Source organism: Palaemon carinicauda, chromosome 2 (genome assembly GCF_036898095.1).
Source record: "Palaemon carinicauda isolate YSFRI2023 chromosome 2, ASM3689809v2, whole genome shotgun sequence".
NCBI lineage: Eukaryota > Metazoa > Arthropoda > Malacostraca > Decapoda > Palaemonidae > Palaemon > Palaemon carinicauda.
Window position 1 is genome coordinate 166,412,448 of NC_090726.1, and position 5,000 is coordinate 166,417,447.

The window sequence follows — 5,000 nt, forward strand, 5'->3', positions numbered from 1 at the left end:
CACATACAAGGCATGGGCCTGATAGTCAAAGCTACCGTATATTACCAGTTTGATGGTTTTAAGGACACTTCCTTTCGGTAAAAACAAAATTTCGTTGATATACACATTCATGTGTAATTTATCCTACAGGATGAATATTCTTATATATCTTAAATATGTTTGCCTCAAGATTACCATAGATTACTCGTGACTAACTTCAATATAGCTTTTGAAATAGCAGCATTGCCAATGATGACAATCTTTATAAAAAAAAAAATGGACATCGGTTAACAACGAAAGAAATCTTTACTGCTAACGACAAATGGATGGTACTTTGACAACTGTTGGAGCCCTTTAGCTTATAGCATCTTGCTTTTCCAACAAGAGCAGTAACTTAGCGAGCAATAATAATAACAATAATAATATAATTTTTCCTTCAGCATGGGGAAAATTAACTTTTCTTTATTGTAAAATTTACTTCGAATGGCTGTAATGTCTGAAAACTTAAATGATAAATATTCTCCTTACAAATAGATATTTAAAAAAAAAAAGAAATTAAGGTAATAGGAGGAACAACAATATTTCATATCTTAAAGCTATTGAACCAAAAAATAATGAAATTCATTTATTTTTTATTTTTTTAAAATTTGTATTCAAACTTTCCGGGCTAAGGCAGTACCAGTATCGTATCCACCTTTGATTGCATTTTTTTATCCTATTTCCTCCGAGAATAAAGTCCAAAGGTCATTCCGGGTTCCAATATGTGTTTCATATAGAGTTGCTTCGTTTCCGATTTTATTATTTCGTGTTTTTATATTTATGTATACGCACATGTTTGCTCATATGTGTGTTCAATCGATCGAGAGAAAGAGAGAAAGAACACAAAGGAATACATATAAATAAGCCTATATATTGTTGAACAGCCTTATTTGGGGGGTATAACTTTAACATTATGCAATTCTCTATGGGAATACACATTTCGATAGCTAATGAATCTAAGGTATCTTAGGATAAGGAATGAGGAATGGAAGATTCTAGTTTTGGCATAAGGTGAATGGAGAAAAGAAGTAAGTTGATAAAAAAATACGCCATATTTCTTTGCATTCATCATGACCGACAGAATGCAAACTACCACATTGTCGAAATGTTTAGATCCAATCAATTGTGGACACCTTATATTTATGTAAATTATTTTTTAGAAGGTTTTAGCATAATGTGAATCGTCGAAATCTTGGCATCTTTTTTTTTTAAATTTTTTTTTTTTTGCAATAATTCATGTGGGTTTTCGTAATTTGTTTACAGCATATGTTTAATTTTCCTCAAACAACTGATAAGAAAGTGCTGTTTTCGGATACAATCTATTTATTTGCAATATTCCTAAAAACTTCAGATTACAAACCATAGAATTTGAAAGACTTCAATTAAATAAAAGACTAAGAACAAAAAGAGTAATTATTTCTAAAAATATTAACATAAAATATTAGTAATGTTACCATTTTCTGTTAATAATATTCTAAATTATCCGCCATAATAATTTTGTTGTTTCAAGATTTATCAATAAAACTGCAAATAGTGTTTTACGTATATAGAAAAAAGAAAATGTTAAGTTTCAAACATCTACAGAACTCTATATCATCATTCGTCTTTAACAAAAGTTTGAAATTAAGTTTACATTTTAACAAGAACGACATCATGTGCTTGCGGAGGAAAGTTTTCAAAGTGTACATAAAGTCATGAAAAAAAAAAAAAATAGCAGGAAGAAACGGAGAGAAAAAGGGCTATCTATCTCCCAAGAAGCTGTCACTGTAAAATGCATTATGGTTTACTCATCCTGCAGCCGTAAATTACTATGTCGGCCAAAATTTGGAAAATCTGCAAATTCTGTGGGCCATGTGCGGAAATGAGACACTTTAGCAGGTTGGCCATTATAATGATATACTGAGGTGCTAAACCTGACAATTCACTAACTTTTCTCCTGAAAAATTACTGCCCCATCACAAGGATATGGCGTCGACATTCCAACAGCTTAGTAACAGTTTAGGCAACTCATATTTTTAAGAGTTTATTTGATGCTGCTGAGATTTGCTTGTCCTGGTATTTACATGCATGTGCTTTATGATTAGATAGAAATAATAATATCAATGATAAAACAAAAAACAAATAGAATGCGGTGTTGAGAGAGAGAGAGAGAGAGAGAGAGAGAGAGAGAGAGAGAGAGAGAGAGAGAGAGAGAGAGAGAGAGAGGAGAGAGATTCCCTATTATGAAAAAAGAAAATAGTAAATTCTTTTCTGGAGATATAATATATTAACAAAATGTTTCAGCGAGTTAAAATTTATCATATCTGCCAGAGGTTATAAAATTGAGTCAGTTTATTTATTTGTTCATTTATTTGTCTCAGTGTGTGCCTCCCTGTGAACAGGATTATATTAAAACTACTTGAGAAGTTTTAACAAGACTTCCACCAAAGATAGATCCTTGGACATGGAAAACTCCATAACATTGGTAAATGGTCCGATTACGGATCTGGATTCAATATCCGGATTTGCATTTTTCACAAATCTAAAGATTATATAAAAAAAAATGACAGATTTTGACGAGATTGGATTTTCACTATTTGAAAATGGATAAATATTATTCCTTGGAATAACCCATAAAGCTTTGGAGGTGACACGGGTCAACATCAAGATTTTGGATGAACATTGATTTACACTGGCTGTCGATTGAAGCGAGAATTGAATTTAAAATATGTATAATAAACCACCAAATTATCAGAACCTGTCGTCCAAAAAATAATTAAGACAATTGCTAGCCAACAAATCATGTCAACACGACAATAGTTACAGATAGTTTTAAACTATTGGAACCTAAATATTAGTTTACTGCATGCTCCAGAACCTTTAAATACGTGGCCCCGAAACTATACGATAAGCTCCTACAAGACATCTGAATGATAGAAGATATTGAGGCGTTCATGAGGAAACTGAAGACTTTCTTATTCCATGAGACGTATGACAGTGACGACTCAACAGATTACTCTGAACAGACAAGATACAACGACAATGGAGGTCCTATAGAGAGTGGGGTTCCCCTGCTGTATGGGACCGGAAAAGCTGCAGTCAAAGCAAACATTGCAATTTTTTTTTTTTTCATTTATACACAGTCGAAGTAAGCATATGTATGACGCTGCTTGTAATGAAAAAATATTTTAAAGAATATTCATGTAATAAATATGGTTAACAGCAACAGTGATAACAGTAACATTTTTACGTACTAACAGTTTTACATATGTATTTGATAGTAATGATATGTAAACTTTCCTCAGTTAATTGATATTCATTTTTGGGGAGCTAGGAAAATTGTATATAAAGAGGTAATATAACTTTTATCTATTAACATGAGAGAGAGAGAGAGAGAGAGAGAGAGAGAGAGAGAGAGAGAGAGAGAGAGAGAGAGATAATGCAAAATTACTCGTAGATGAACAATCTGAATGGTATTGGTAATAAATACCAATTCTGAGAGATTTCCACTTCGGAAGGATATTTTAAACAAGCTTCTGTTTACTGATCTAAGACTTACTTCGGCATCACTCCCCAACTTCAAAGAATAGTAAGTTCTATTCATATGAAGTAAGCGAAAGAGATTTTCATAAGAAATAGCCAAAAACAAAGAGCGAAAAGCATAGAAAAAATATTATAAAATTATCTAAAGTATTCTTATACTTATCAAATGCATATTAAGCTGAAAACACTAAAATAAACTTATGCTAAGGAGACGAAATTTACTTATGATTCAATATTTTATTATGACGATGTAATATCAATATTACAGGCATTTTTGTTTTATATTTACAGTTCGTTTATGTTTTATTGTCTTTTATATGTCTTTTTCATATTATTCAAAGCAAAAAGCGGGCTGTAATATTAAAATGATTCCTCAGCAGTAATTTCCGAACGTTTTCTATGAATTATTCCATCTCTAACCAAAATGAATAAAACAATGAATTCATTGTAGCTTTCAATCTAGGAGTTACCTCCAATAAACATCTTGGAGAATATTCAAACGGATCAGATCCGACAGAAAAATAGGAACCAGAATTAGAATAGTATTTGATATTAACTTTTCAAAACTCCTTCATGTTCATATAAAATGTTTACAGCTCATACACATAGGTATTAATATTACCGTTTTTTGGTTACTTGATATTAACAGTCTATAATTCAGTAACTTACTAAACAGTCCTTATCAGTATATATCCTCCATGAAACTGAATTATGTTAAAATGATAACATTTACATTAAAAAAAAAATTATATTAAAGACGATTTATCTTCGTTTATGTAGTTTTATTTGACCAATCGCCAAATAAGAACAATGTACTTCAAAACCAAACTGAATAATAATTATCTCTCTCTCTCTCTCTCTCTCTCTCTCTCTCTCTCTCTCTCTCTCTCTCTCTCCTCTCTCTCTCTCTCTATAAAAATATAAAGATGGATATGTCTTGATATATAATTACTTAATTGAAATTATTGTAAAGTGTAACAAAATGTCATGTGATTTCTCGTTATTAATAACCTTATCAGTAGTTTATAACATGAAATAATTCATCGATTCAAGTGCCATACCTAATATCATTCCCTAGCCCGATATATCGAGTGAAAGAAGCTATTGGGAAAAATTATACATATATTTTTTTTGCGCATAATATAAGTTATCGAGTGGAAAAAAAAAATGCTTGATGAGAATGATTAAGATAATAAAGACGTTGACCGCATTAAAATGTTAATTAAGCAGGTGGGACCCACTTTAATTTTGAGAATAGATTACCTTTAGATATGAATATTGAAAGTTCCCCCCCCCCTCTCCTCTCTCTCTCTCTCTCTCTCTCTCTCTCTCTCTCTCTCTCTCTCTCTCTCTACATCTATAAGTCTTCTATTTTACACTTTATTAGAAAATAATCTTTTATTTAATTTTCTGAAGCAAAAGGCTATGAATGTGAGATACATATAATGAGGTATAAGAAT